The 16,303-nt window shown below is 30.7% G+C and overlaps 1 protein-coding gene across 7 annotated transcripts in view; it reads left to right on the forward strand.

Annotated features, from left to right (window-relative positions):
- The window catches only part of LOC129915942 (uncharacterized), a 175,489-nt gene that overhangs the window by 118,998 nt on the left and 40,188 nt on the right, over positions 1 to 16,303 (forward strand). For 6 of the 7 annotated variants that reach the window (XM_055995662.1, XM_055995666.1, XM_055995663.1 and 3 more), the window contains one exon: positions 7,848 to 7,899. The exons of the other annotated variant lie outside the window; for it this stretch is intronic. The gene's annotated coding sequence lies outside the window, so the exon portion shown is untranslated. The remainder of the gene's footprint in view (positions 1 to 7,847; positions 7,900 to 16,303) is intronic. 7 annotated transcript variants of the gene reach the window in all.

Raw genomic sequence — 16,303 nt, forward strand, 5'->3', positions numbered from 1 at the left:
CTGGAGAAAGAGGTATATTTTTAACTCAGAAAAGTTCACTGGGGCGTATACTTACTTTTTTTCAATGAATTTCTTTGTTTAGATCTACGATATTTTTCGTTTTTTTTTTTATTAAAAACTACTAATACTAAAAAATAGATATGTATAAAGCCCAAAAAAAATTATATAGTTTCAAATCCTTGTTTCTTTTTTTTTAAATATTTTTAATCTCAAAACTTTTTTAATATTTCAAAAACGCCACGAGACTATTAGCCGCCATAAATTACATAAAAAATTACAAAAATTACATAAAACACGGAATTAAGCTGGAGAAAGAGGAATATTTTTAACTCAGAAAAGTTCACTGGGGCGTATACTTACTTTTTTCAATGAAATTCTTTGTTTAGATCTACGATATTTTTCGTTTTTTTTTTTATTAAAAACTACTAATACTAAAAAATAGATATGTATAAAGCCCAAAAAAAAATTATATAGTTTCAAATCCTTGTTTCTTTTTTTTTTTAATATTTTTAATCTCAAAACTTTTTGAATATTTCAAAAACCCCACGAGACTATTAGCCGCCATAAAATGACTTAAATGAATGACATATTATTATTATCTGCAGAAATATTTATTAAGAAATCCAAAGATTTCCATCTCTCAAAACATCATCCGAATAATAATCATCTCAAGACAGATATGAATATAAATAAATCTTTTACCCCCATTTAAATCCTGTCAAGCAGTAAAAAAAAATAAGATTAACCATTTTATAAAAAAGCCTAAGCAACAAAAAAAAAAAATGATGATTCACGCGTAAAATATGAATGAGATTTATGTCCGAAAAATAACTCAACTTGCAAAAATGGTCTGCGGAGGCATCAAAATGTAACCAAAAGCCATAAATGCTATAAAGCTTTTATACATCATCAGCAGGCATATCAGGCGACAGAGAGAGAGAGAGAAAGATATCTGAAATGAAACACAACTAGTGTCTAGTGCTACCAAACCAACAAACGGTTATAAATCATAAATCATATTCCCTGTCTCACAGAAAGTATACGAGAGAGAATGCCACTATCACTATACTATATTTGCTGGCTGTTGTAACTCTTGTAATAAATTTTCAATTTTTCCTGAAAACAAAAAAAAAAAAAAAAAACGTTTGGAAAAAGACAAAAACAAAAAAACTGATTAAAATGTGTTTTTGGTTCGCGTTGCCAAGAACAGATTGAAAATCATAAATTTCTTATAAAACTTGCCATTCTCTTGACCATAAACTTTTTTTTTATTTTGTTTTGTTTGTTCGGCTTGTGCCAATGTGCCTGGTCGTCGTCGTCGAGGGTCATGGATGTTTGTGTTGTTTTAACCTTTATCACTATAAATCCCAGTTTTCCTGATGCCAAACGAATTACATTCGCCAATTGATAATTTATTATCCCATCCCTCTCCACCTCAGTTCGCCTTTCTCCCTTAAACCAAAATAGTTGTTGTACAGCAGCAGATGTTACACTTTGTTTCTAAATAAAAACAAATATACAATTTATTTTTATTTTTTATTTCATCTAAATCTAATAAATTGCTGCATTTTTTTTCTATTCTATACGAGAGTGAGAAATACATTGTTGCACTCTTTGGTACTGGGTTCCTTATAAATACTTCAGAAGTTGTATATGTTTCAATAAATTTCTCAACTTTGGCTTGGCTTGGCCCAAGACACTCACGATATGGCAGAGGGAGGGCAATAAATCTATTTTGTTGTACAAATTATTTTCTTATGTCACACAACAAGCTTCTACTTCTAGAGAGCTTCTAAATGAGTGTTGTTGTTGTTGTAATTTTGTGGTTGTTGTACAGTTGAGTGTAATTTCACTTTCATCTTAAGTGCATTTTTTTTTTCATATTTCGTGCTTTGATGTAGTTTTGCACGTAAGTCATTTGTTCAGGAGCGGATTTACTAATAGGCAAATTTGCAACTAGATAAGGGGTTATTTTTAAGGGGGCTTCATAAACACATTTAAAATGTTTTATTCTTCTACTTTAAAAATTAATTTGAATTCTCTGAAAATTGTATATTCTTTTTTGAGATTATGGTTAGTGAATGTTATGGATTTACCTTTAAAGAGGAATTTGTATAAACTAAATATTTAGGGCCTGTCTTAGACTAACAACTAACTTATGGTATCAGCATTTAGCTTTGTTTCTGTTCATGAAGTAATGATTTGGTAATCCATAAAACAAAATGGCTTTTGAACTAACGAAATCCTACCCTGTCTTTGTAAGAAAATCGTGAATGAAAAGGGTTGACATGGCAGGCGGCAGGCAAGAAGCAAAACGAAAATCAAACTGAAATACAAAATAAAAAGAAACGGAAATTACAAATATAATTAATGATTATTGCAACTTTGTTTATAAACGTTGATTGAGTGTTATGCGATTGCCACATGGTTTGTTTTTTTTTTTTTTTTTTTTATTCTAGTGTAATATTTTTATTGATGTGCTGTAATAAGGTATCGGTGATGTTGATTGATAAATAGCTGAAATGCAGAATAAATTGTTTGACTTCAAATGGATTGGTTTTGAATACTGAGTAGAAAATTCTGAATATTGTGTAACTATATTGCTTAACTTGTCATGAAAGATTTTATGTCTATGTGACTTTTCACTTCAATTTACCTAAAAACGTTTTAAAAACTCAAAATGATCTGAAATAATTATTATGATAATTAGTAATTAGTGTCACTTGGACATAAATTTGCAACTTTTAATAAAAAAAAAGTCCCAACTAACGAAAACCCTTTTCAAATGCTAAATACACTATAGAGCTGAGACTGCTATTCCGATAGCTGTTTTTAATCACACTGCTCTTCCACTGAGCAGAGAACAATTGTGATTGTTTTTAAATATATGTGCTAACTACTCAGTTCTCAGTTTTACAAAAATCCAACCCAATTGAGTTTGCTGTGTTCTTTTCCTTCTTTTCTACTAAAATGAAACGATCAATGGAACATGGAAAACAGAAATAATTTTCTATGTTGTTAATAATTTCACTGCTTTTATAAGCAAAACTGCTTTCTGTTTTTTGTAACTGCTCTTCTTCAGAAAATGTTCTCGGCTCTTTCAAAATGTCACTGCTTTGTTCTGTGGATTTCTATTCATCATATCAAATAATTTGGTTAACAATGACAAAAGCAAAGATATAGAGAAAAAATGATCATTACAAAAAAGTTCAATTTGAAATACCATTGTTTCAGTGCGGCGGTGTTTCTTATTAAAAAAAATTCGAAAATGGATACTTTATTTTTATTTATTTTGTCTTCCATATTTTCAGCCATATTTCAAATCGAAAATAAATTTGGGGCCTTTGACTGCTATTTAAACAGTGATTAAATAGCAGCTATTGATAGCTGCTCTTTTTGTATGCTACTCACTGCTTTCACTGCTCTTTAAAAATTGCTCTAAAATACACTAAAAACTTATTTCATTTTTTCATTTCGCTAAGTCTTATGAAGTTAGCAAAACGTCATATTGCTTAACTCTTTGGAAAGTTAGCTAACTTCTGTTCTCAGAATCTACCCTAAACTTTTTCAAATCTTGATTTTTTTCACTTTACCTTAAAAGTCTTCTTAAAAAAAAAAAAAGATAAAAAAACATTTAAAATAAGATTCTAAAACACTTCTTAAACACACCTGCAATTGATTTTCATTCATTCCTTTGGGGCACTTAAAAGTAGAAGAACAAAATACTACCTCAAGTATTGAATATCCAACTCTCTCAAACCTCAATTCACTCAAAGAGTTGGATATTCAAAACAAAATACTACCTCAAGTATTGAATATCCAACTCTCTCAAACCTCAATTCACTCAAAGCTACCACTAAGTTTGGATTTAAGAAACAGATAATCTTCAAGACAACAAAAAAAAAAAACTTAAATCCCACATCTGAATCGATAAATCGCTCATCAATCAAAGACCTTTTTTTATTCATTTTAAACAACCATTCCCATCACTATTTAAAATGTGGGTATATAGGCTCAATAAAAACCAATGAAATTCAACAAACTTCATTTGTGTTTTATTTTTTTTTTTTTGCTTCTGTCTTGTCTGTTGTACTTGAGTTTCCAAAAGAAGAATAATAAGAACAATCAATAGTATGTAAGAAAGATGCTTGTGCTTCTTTATAATTCCTTTGAAGTTGACGACGACTACGACAACAAAAGCAAATAACAAAAAAAAAAAAATACGATACGGTGGATATTATTGATGTTTTACCAAAGCGAAGAAAAGAGAAACCTTCTCTTTCATTCTCATTTATCTGCCGCTTTTGCAAACTCACGATTATTTAACTTCATTGTTCTCCTGCGCGCCCCTCACTCTCATTTTGTGATGTAAATTAATCAGACGAGAGGGTGTGGAAAATCAGTAGAGTAATTCAAAGGCAAGCGAGATTTCTTAATGAAAACAAAAAAATATATTCAGTGTTGGAGTTGGTCAATTTCACAAAAGAAAAAAGATTCTTATGAAGGGCCCTTTTAACGAGGTCCTTAATAAAATGTAACTCAGGTGTTCCTTATCTTTTATTTGACTTTAAATAACAGTATTCTCAAAATAGAAAGACTAAGAAATTATATTATATTAAAACAAGGGCCCTCTTAAATTTTGCGCCTAGGATAGTTCATTAGTTTGCCCATTTGACAATCCACCCCTGTTATATGTCTACCAATAGCTCTTTGAGATAAGCTGCTGCCTAATTAGTTGTTCGTCACCTTCATGACTGACAGCCTGTCGTAAGATAGAACCAAAGAACTTGAGACTTCAATTTTGCTTCTTAAATTGTGCCACACAAAGAACTATATTTTTTTAAGTCCAAAAAAGTGCATGTGAAACACTTCTTCCCCCAAAAAAGGTGTGATTATGAATAATTTAGTAAACGAAATTAGATATTTTATGTCTGATTGCCGAGCCCCTGAAGCTATATATTTCTTATTCTTTGTATACAATGTTGAAGGTTACAATTGGAACAAAATTAATTTCAGACGCCTTCTCCTGTTCTCTTCTGGGACCTTCTGTTTAGTAATAAATGATTTTACTTCATGAATTTTGACCTTTATATTAGAAACAACAAAAAAAAATTATAATTCTTTCATTAGAATTTATGCCTCTGCTGCTGATATATGTGATGTGTGGGAAGGCTTTTTTTTCAAATAAGTCATATTCAGGAAGACTTACTATTATTTATTGTGACGTTAATTAATGGTTTTTCAGTAGGTATATATAAGTTTGATTAAGCTTGCTAAACAAGCTTCTATTTAAGCTTTATAGTGGAATATAGCTCTTGAGGTAAAAATCGAGTTTTAATTAACTTGTGTAAAAGGTATTATATAAACATACATACACACTACACACACATTATTAATTAAAAGAAAACACGTGTAAACTTAAGTATGTAAGTAGGTAAATGATTAAATGGTAGGTGAGTAATCAATTTATTCACCAATAAAAGTGGTGTAAATATTTTTCAAGGTAGAGTTATTACATTTGAATTTTTTTTTTTTCGTTCGGAGTTGAAAAACTTAGGTTTTTGACATGGAACGCGGAAAAACTATTAAATAACTTTTCTAAGGCAATTTTATAACAAACTCCTAAATGCCTTTAATTTTTTCGTATGTCGATATTTGTAGATTTTAGATCTATCGAAACCAAGTCAGATAGGATTACTCCGAAAAAAATCAAAAAATTCCTAACACTTTATTAATATTAGAGTGCTAGTAGACAATGTTAAAGAAAAACTACTATATAAAGATGAAAAAAAAAAAAAAACAGATAACCATTCCATTAAAAAGCAATATTCTAAAAGTAGAAGGGGATAATGTTACCAAATGTAAAAAAAAGAAGAAAAAACCAAGAACCAATTTATTTGCCACTGGTATATCTTTCACTTAAAAAGATTCGTGAAGCTTATCGAAAAACACGTGACTTATAGTTCCGGAATTAGTGTTGGAAATTTTACACTTAGCTAATATTTCAATCTTAATTGATAATTTTAGGCTTGGAAATCACAAACTTATTAATTAAGAAAGGTGAGTTCTTTCTTCTTTTGATCAATTTTTTTCGAAAAGTTAAACAAATATTTTTCCCGTTTTTTTTTTTTTTTTGGTAGGTAGGTACATTTTTTCGAAATGAAATTAGAAAAAAATAATTCACTTATATGAAAAAATGTAATATAATTTAAAAGGTCTACGTATTATCAAATTCGAACAGAAAACCAAATGTTGATCCCATGCTTGGTTCCGGATATATGCATCCAAACTTAGGTTTTTGTATAATTTAATAGGCTGAGTTGAAAATTAGAGCGTTTTTTCAATTAGAAAGTTATATGTATTTAATATTTTAAACAATCACTAATATAGACTAAATTCAATTTGATGGCTTTCGGAAAGTGCATTTTTTTCGAATTTTTCTCGTTCAATTTTAAGAAATGTTAACATCATTTGATAGGTACACTCATGGCCAATTCATAACAGGAAATCTTAACTTGCTGCAAGGCTTGACTCCGGAGATACCTCAATCCAAAGTTAGTTTTTTTGCATAATTTCAGTAATTAGGCTGAAAATCGAAAGACGTTGCCAGAGGATTCACTAAGTAAGAAGATGTCATGGTAACTGTCTTATTCAACAGTCAATCAGCTAACCCGTTCGGACTATTAAACTAGAAGATAAAAGTCCTTCAAATATATTCCACATGCACACACCAAAAAATCAATATAAAATAAAAATATTAACTTGCACATATACAAACACACATACAAAACATACCTGCAACCCTATGCTAACCTTAAGGAAAAGAAAAAGATATTGAATTCGGTAAATCTTCTGCAGTTGTTGGTAACCCAGGAAACGGTTTTTAACCTTCTCTTTTTTCTATGGAGCTCTCTGCCTTTTGATTCATGACTTCGTGCGCCTGCATATCTATATAAAACACTCTTCTATACCTTTTGGAAGCCGGAAGTTGAAGTATAGAGGTGTGGCTTTTGCCACTATTCCCTTCAGAGTTCAATGCAAATATCAAAAGCAAGTTTGCAAGTCGGGATCGGTTCGGTATTCACGTAGAGAAAACACTACAGATAGACCTGGAGATTGTATATAGATGAAGATGAAGACTCCATTCGTGGAGCAGCACCTAATCTCGGGAAATTACTTCACGCGCACGTTAATCAAAACAAGTTCGACTCTTATAATAGTCATGCATGCATCGACGTTGTATAGAGTGTGTCGGTTGTCGTTATTCTGGTTCGAATGAGAAGATGGGGATTCATTTTCTTATTTAATTTTTTCTGTTGCTCATTCTGGAGAGAGAGATTTACGTCTGGGTCTGTCTGGGGTTTTCTTGCACGGGGATTTAATGTTCGGATATACCATACTTAAACCATCGTCGTCGTTAGAAGCGATGAAGTGGAAGAACTACCGAAAAAATAAAGGTTATACCAATTCCATTTCATTATATGGGGTTTTCTCGGGTCTTCTCGGTATATTTTATGTATACTTTTTGTCTGAACCTTTTTTGATGTTTTTGTTTTCGTTTGTGTGAAGGATCTTTGAAACATGTTTGCAATCAAGTAACAAGTACCAGTTTGTGGTTATGACAGAAGCCTTTTTTGCAAAGAAGTTTGGTTATATTCATTTTTATTCAAGGTAAACTTGTTATTTTTTTTTTTTTTTTGTATTCGTTTTGTTTTATCCCATCCTTATGTTTTGTCTGACTTTTTTTTTTTTGTTAATGTCTGGATGTATTTATTTTTTTTTTTTTTCTAATTTTTATTTGAACTTGAAAGTTAAATGATATTTTTGTTTCTTGTTTCTCTTTTCAGGACTTGTCAGGCTTGACGCATTTTGATATGTTTTTATTTTTTTATTTATTTGGTAAGTGAATTTTTGAATTTACATAAATCTAACAATTCAGTTGATCATTATCTTAATAGAACTCAGTAGACCCCGAATAGACCTTAAATAGACCCATATTTTTTGCTGAAATTCAATAAAGAGAGAGACTTTAAACCAGCTTTTGGGTTTCGTCTGTTAATAGAACTTGAAGAGAGCAAAGCTGAGTTCATTTAATTTGTTTAAGAAAATTTGGTAAAAGTAGAAAGTGATAGGCAATCGTGTTAAAGTAGAAATATATTTTTTTGATTTAAAACAAAAACCAAACCGGTTTTTTAAGAAACTTCCAATTTCCAAGAGTTTGTAGAACTAGAATAGACCTTTGGTTTTTCTTCAAATTTATTGAACACAATATTTAGATTCAAACTTTAAGAAACTTTTTGCTAAACGTGTTCATAGAACTTATATAGACCTTCGTTTTTTGCTAGTGATAGAATTTGGATTGAAAAAATGAAAAACACGCAGCTCAGAAGAGTACTGTAGAACTCAAAGTACTAATAGAACTTTAATAGACCTTTTTCGATATGAAATTATTTGTTTAGACAAAAATTGTGCCTTAATAGAAAATATTAAGTGATCGTCTTGAAGAAGAAAAATATTTGTAGTTGAAAATATCATCAACAAGGTCTCAAGCTGTAAATAGAACAAAAATAGACCTTTCTTTTTATGTAAAGTTTAGTAACAATTCTGGCAACAAATGGTAGGTGGTAAGTTTTAAAAAAGAAAACAAATTCTTAATTATTAATATCTACCCAAACATATCTGGAAATAAATTTTGGATTTTGTATATACATACATAAGTAGATCTTAAATAGAACTTTGTTCTAATATGAAATTAGAAGTTGTGATGATAAAAATATTTTTAAAATAAATGCAATAAACAAAATTTTAGGTTTCGCTGGTAAATAGATCTAAAATATACCATTTTTTTAGCATTTTTCCTCTGGGCTTTCTGATATCCAGTCGATTGCTTTCCTGCATATCAGACTTTTACCATTCCAAAGCCATTAATTTTTTTTTTTTTTTGATTTTGAAATGACACCTTAGTTGATTCTATTCCCTGACTTGAAAAAAACACTTCACCATCATTGTTAGCAAACAAAATACAAAAATGAAACAAATATTTTTATTTAAACTAAAAATCACAAATGTCATCATAAAGTATCGAAAACTGTCAATCGGATTGCAAAACAGCAGCTGGTAGTTTTATGAGATTAAAAGAAATCAGCGATGCATGTCCTGTCATCTGGGAGTCATTATTTGAAAGACATCTATCCATAGGCTTCTATATACACCACCTCCATCGTACTAGAGATAGTAGTTATATTGACAAAAAATGCATTCCACGTAGCACCCTGTGGTTTGTGGCGCACACAGTGTGGCATTGAACAGAAGTGCACATAAATAAGTGGCGACAGAGCTCAACGCCCTCACTTGCTGAGTTGCTGCTGTCACATAACGCCCCGTCCGTGTCCGTGTATATGTGTGACGCACAAAGTATAGACCACTAGACGCATGGGAAAATGATTGGCATTTGACATTAAAACTCTTTTGCATAGCTTCGCAATAGGTACCAGTATAGTAGTAGAAATTGTTGTTGTTAGTTTTGGTTTTGTGTACTCAGGTCTCAGGTGTAGTTTAGGTCTTCAGGGTCTCTGCACTGCTGCAGCATATCCTCTTTTGTATACCTATTCAATGTTGTGTAAAGCACATATTCAAATCTAAAATGCAAATAATGTGAAATTCCGCTCATGAATTCCGCTTATTTTGTTCGTTTTTTTTTTTTCTATGTGTACAGAACAAGCACTCACCGTGTAAATGTTAATTAATAATGAAAATTGCGTAGTCTAAACGTGGGTGGAGTTAAACATTTAACAGCACCTTTGGGAGATTATTGGAAGTGCGAACCAAAAACACGACACACACAAAAAAACCCAAAGAAAAGAATTTAATATTCAAGTCACAAAGTTGCAAAAAATTAAAGGTGTTCACTTAAAGGATATACACAAAAGGTGTACCAAAAAAAAAATGAAATCAATTTTGAGAAAAAAAACCTTACTTATCTCCACACAGCAGAAGAACAGCAAAAAAAAATAAAACAATACAACAAAATTCCGCCCGTGCATATTTTAACCTAATCAGATCAATTGATTCCTGGTAAAGTTGTTCTACTGCCATTCACGTACCTGACTGAATCATTCATCAGAATCTCTGCTGCTTTGTTGTGTGTGTTTGTATTTCTGTGCTTATCTTCGACAAGTCATCGTCCTTCGAATAATGAAATTGAAAAAGTATTAAATATATTCAATTCTGTCATCGATATTGTATTTGGACTTTGCATAAATTACATTTATGGAGATTGGTTTAGGTACTTTTTTTTATTGACAATTGAAATATTATTTGACAGCATTGACGTTATTTAATGAAGAGGAAAATTAGAACAATTGATTTTGTCATTTATCATTTTTTTTTCAATTTTTTTTTTAATTTTCTAAAAATCGCTGTTCATAAATGAGACAAAAACGTTTCTTTGAGGTCTGGTATCTGAGTTTTTTGCAATCAAATATATTTTTTCTAACTTTCTGAAGCAGATATCTTCTGGATCAATTATTAAAATAAATTTTGGTTCAAGGATACTGGCAGGGTTGTTGTAAAAATAAAAATTAAAAAAAAAAAATGCATTTGAAATTTAAAAAAAAAATATTTATTACAAATCAAAAAAAAAATTGCATTGCAAAAAATTATTTGTTGCAACTAAAAAATATTTAAATGTATTACAACTAAAAACATTTTGCATTAAAAAAAAATTTATTGCAAATGAAAAAAAAATTGCATTTAAAAGTAAAATTTGTATTGCAAATAAAAATATTTTGCACTAAAAAAAATTTATTGCAAATAAAAAATTTTCATTGAAAAAAGAAATTCAATGCAAAATGTGTGCATTAAAAATTGTTTTTTTTTTTAATAGGTACTCGTCGAATTTCTTACAAATTATTTAATGCACACATTTTGCATTGATTTTTTTTTTTTTTCAATGCTGAAATTTTTTTTATTTGCAATAAAAAGTTTATTTTCAATGCAATTTTTTTTCATTTGCAGTCAAATTTTTTTAATGCTAATATTTTTCAGTTGCAATAAATTTTTTTTTTAATGCAAATTTTTTTTATTTGCAATAAATATTTTTTTTAATTTGTAATGGAAAGTAAATGCATTAAAAATTAAATAATTTTTTACAAACCTGGATAAAAGTTCATTTTTTAATGGATTTTCGAAAAAAAAAATAAATCCAAAGTTAACACCGAAAAAAGGCATTTTGAAAGACAAATCGTCTCCAAATTTTTTGAGGGTGACATCAAAACAAAGGTATCTTCAAACTCTTTTCATAAATTAATCGCAAAAGTTTCTTGGAGATGTAGCGTAAACATTATACAATAAAAGATACTCCAACGCTTAAATCTGTGATATTTTCTGCTTTTGTTTTTATTTTATTTTTATTTTTATTCGAAAAAATATAAAATGTATTTTGCTTTTAAAAGAAAATGATGGACTCTGCATCGATAACCTTCATCTATGGCGCTGTGCTAAAAGTCACATCATCCATAAAAGTAAGCCAAACGATTATTGCATCGATGATGTCAGTTAAATACACAAAACAAAACAAAACAAAACAAAAAAAAAACTTCATAGACTGTTTAGAATCAACTGCATTTTTATGGTTACTGCTTTTGTTTGTTTTTCGATAAACTTTATAGTGACAAAAAAGGACAAAAAAAAAATTAAAGGAAGGAAGGAATATCCACAATCCATGTTGTCCACACACAGGGAAGGAAGTAGTACACCCTAACCTTTCTAACGCGTGGGTTGAGATTGAAGTCTTTCTGAACTGGAACTTGGTTTCTTCCGCAAAAGCAATTGTTTTGGACAATGATGACAATTTGACATTTTTCTGTGTGTTTTTTTTTTTTTTTTTTTTGTTTTTCTGTCCGTTCAACGCCATTCATCGATGTGTGTGAGAGTTCAGTTTTTAGTATTTGTTATTTGGTATTTGTGCTTCCTTATATAAGATCATCAGGCTTACGGACTAATGGTTGCAATTTGGCTTTGGTTTTTGTGGCCGTGTCAATACGTCATCGTGTTGTTGTCTTCGTTTCAGACTCCAATTGGGTAGGGGGAGTAGACAATATTTATGAAGAAAACCAAACAACCGAGGAAAGTGCACATAAGAAAATTGTTTGTTTATTTTTCTTGTAAGGAATCTTTGAAAATTGCAAGATAAACAATAAGCACTTTGCAAGAGCAGGAAATTGAAGACAACTCATCCCATTCTTTCTTTTGCATCGTCATCTCCTTTAACCATCAAAAATGATTTATTTATGGAACTGCCATAGTTCTGTTTTCTTACTTTATTTTATTGATTTTGTTGAAGAAATCCTTAAATTATCCTTAGAATCCATCATTTCGTTAATAAAAACAAATAAAATACTAAAAATACTTGACATTATTGGCGTATTTTTAACACAAAACGGCTAATTATAAATACCCCTCGCCGCCGCCGCTACTAACACTGATTTATTTATAAATTCAACATTAATGCAACAGAATGTTGAAACAAAACCATGTTAACCATATGCGAGCAGGACACAAAAGGAGAACGAATTATATTATAATATTGTTATTCATATGAGGCCCACATTTGTATGCTAATATGAGTGAAATGATGCGTGCGTGTCAGAAGCTATCCTTCGGCCAATTATGGCCAATGACAGTGCTGTCACGTTTGTGGGAAATTTTCATGATGTTGCACTACAAACACACAACCGTGCGAGGTTATTTTATTTTCTTATTGTTTTTGCAACATTCAACAGGATAGTTAACATAAGGATTGCGTGAGAAAGGCTACTAATAAAAATTATATGTGCAGAAATAATATGGTTATATGGCGGCGGGGGAAATAAAATAATTATAATGGATACAATTTTTTTTTTAGTATTCTGTTCAATTTAAGGCTGATTTTATGGCTCAAGTTGGGGGGCAATTAAAAAAAAACAAAGCCGACAATTGTTAAAAGCACCTTTATGCTCGTAAGAAATGTGGGTCGAGTTGATTGGCGAATTTAGTGTTGGTGTTTTTTTTTTTCTGTAAAAGAGCAGGAGAAAACATTTCATTGTAATTGTTCTTTCGAAAATGTTTGATGGTTTGATATTTCTATTTAAAAAGGTGAAATGAAATTGAATATAATTGAATTTGACATTTTAAAGAAAAAAGTAAGGCAAACTGCCTTTTTCTAGCCAAAGCCTCAATTCTTTTTGCAAAGAATTTTTCAAATATATTGCTAGTTTGACCTGAAGGTTCCCGGATTAAGAAAAGAAATAATTGTTACAAAATAATTTAAAAATAAAAAAAAAATCAATACAAAATAGGCTCCCTTGAAATAGTGAGAATCAACAAGAACCAACATTTTAAACTCAGTGCCATTAAAAGAAAATATTGATACAATTCAAAATTTACTTTTTTCTTTTAACACGTAATACTTTTCATAAGAGAAAACTATAAAAACGGATACAGTTAACAAAATACTACCGGTCAAATGTTTAACAAGAGAGAAGTTATATTAAAAAGTTTTGAATTTGTCATGGAAAAAATACGTTAAATTAATAGTAATTCTTTTGGCTCCGTCGTAGTCGGGTATGAATTGTTTAATTTTTAAAATTGTATTTACATTTTCTCCATATAAAAATAAATTGCTCAATTTTCTATTTTTAATCAATTTGAATCAGCGTAAATCACACATTATTATATAAATAAATTACAATGCCAATTTTACATGATTTTACTTCGAAATGAAATTTCTTAAAGAATATTTTTTTTCCTCTCAATTTTTAATGAAAACATTTAAAAATCTTTCTTTTTTTCTTGGTAGTTTTGTTGCACAGAAAAAAAAAAGGAAATAGAATGTGATCTCATTGACTTACCACACAGCTTCCATAACAACAAACGCCTACTTTGCTTGTTAATCTCCTTAAGAATCCTTAAGAGAGACATTTTACAATCCTGAATGTAAACTCATTTCATTTTTGCACTTAGCTTTATGTTGGCTTCTTTTTCTTATTATTCTTTTTGAGGAGGAGATTACGATGTGATTTTTTTTTCTATTTTTTTGTGATTTTATTTTTCAAAAAACCCTCTCGTTCTCATGGTAATCGTTTTAATGTACAAGGCCCACACACACACACATAAACTGAGTTTTTTTTTCGTTTGATTTCATCTAGGAGGGGATGAAATTGACAAACCTCCCTTTTGCCATTCTTGAACATAACAGAATGTGTTGTCAACAAGCTCACGTTTTTGGTGTTGTGTTCATTTCCTTAATCTATGTGTGACTGAGGTTACGATGATGACAGGAATTTTTTTTTTTTTATTTTAAAATGGCATCACTGTATGGTTAAGTTGCCAAATATAAGTAAACTTTGTAAACATAAAAAATAAGAATCAGGAAAAAGTTTAAAATTTTTTGGCAAAAACCGAAGTAATTTTGTCCTTTAAAGTAGTTTTTAGAAAACAGTGATGCCACTTTTGGTGTTTTGTACCTATACATTGTTCTAAAATTACATCTGTCTCACGATTTCCTTGCAAAATTTCAATTAAATTAATTATTTAAATCTATCCTCATCACTTGAATGCAATAATTTCTAACTACATATCTCTTTTTTGAAAATTGGTCCTTGTGTAGTGCATTTAAACAAGACAAAAATGGTATTCATTTTGTAGAAAACAACATTCTCTACAAAAAGGTAGTTAAAATTAAATTGAAGAGTCGATATCTACCAAGATATACCGGTTCAAAGTTGTGTAAACGAAGATTTTTGAATGGGTTCTTTAAAATTTGCTGTCATTTGTAAATGATCTCGTATTCTCATTAGGAAATTCAGGGGCAGGGGCGCAGATTCTACAAGGCGCATTTTCATATTTCATATTCATGTACTTTATGACGTTTCGTGTTGTAAAAACCATCACAACAACTTGCCTTCAATTTTAATACCTTATCCATACTTTTCCTACTTACACTCATATCTCTGAAAGAAAAACTAAAATTCCAGGAGCCTAAATGAAAGACGGAAACATTGTTAAATGCATGTAGTCCGGGACAAAATATGATTTCGTTTCACGAACGCCGTTTAAAGAAGCAACTTTAGCAACATCAGTCTCGCGAACGTGATAACTTTAGTTTCTACAGCACTCGTACAAACATGGTACACAAACACATCCCAATTCCATCAGGCAAGAGAGGAGACGAAATTGTTCGTTTGTCGAAGGTTGAACGAGCAATTCACCTGACATGTCTGGAGCTGTGTGTGTTCACTTGGCCAGGAAAAGTTGTCGTTTATAGAGAGGAGCAGGAGTTATTTTGGCGAGGAAGAACGAAAAAGATTGTTTTGGTTAAGCCTAGGGCTTGGCTGCCAAACCAATGAATTGAGAGTTAATATTAAGAAGGTGGAATGATGGCTGCGAGTTGAGTCTACCTATATTCAAAAGAACCTACCGGATACATGTGAATAATGTGATAGTGTCATGTGCCAAATAGTTGGATACAATACATCGCATTGGTAAGGGTGACATGTGCCAAAAAAAAAAAAACAATGAAAATATCTTATCCATAATTTATTCAAAGTTTTCGTGGTTCGTTTGGCAGGCGCATCTGAGAGAGTGGAATAATAAATTTTTATATCAACTTGTTTAACTCTAAGACCTTTTTTAACTAACTATCTCAAATTATTACATCCTCCCACACACTCAAAGATAGCCATTTTTGTAATCCATCAAAAGTCTCATGAGACCTAAAGTTCCCCCAACTCTCAATCGAGAGTGACACTGTTTTCCGTTTACAATTCGTTACATGAATTTTGCTCACTTCGGGCCACACTGATTGCGCTATGGCTTCAAGTTCTTATGGCTTGGTTACAACTCTACGTGACAGTTGTAGAAAGAAACACGTGATTTTACTTTTTTTTTTCTTCATCTTTTCTTCCCGGTAGACATGATTTTTTTGTTTCTTTTTAGTTCTATAGCCGTGGGGGTCTTAATGACTCCAACCGACCAACCGACCGACCGACCATCGTCATCAACAACATCTTGTAGGGTCATTGCCATTTTAGTCGAGAGGCGTTGTTGTATGTTGTGTACAAGTGGGAAGATGGTGTTGATCGATAACTTCAATTAGAGCCGTTAGTTAAGTTGTTGTGTGCCTGTCGCCTGGTGATCTTGATGACCTGTATATATAAGACACATCCACGCGAGCTGTGTGGTGATTTTCAGATAACGGTTTAGGGAAACAATTCACAATGAGGAAATTAGTTTGTTTGTTTTTTTTTTTTTTTTCTTTTGATGT

Source organism: Episyrphus balteatus, chromosome 3 (genome assembly GCF_945859705.1).
Source record: "Episyrphus balteatus chromosome 3, idEpiBalt1.1, whole genome shotgun sequence".
NCBI classification, from domain to species: Eukaryota; Metazoa; Arthropoda; class Insecta; order Diptera; family Syrphidae; genus Episyrphus; species Episyrphus balteatus.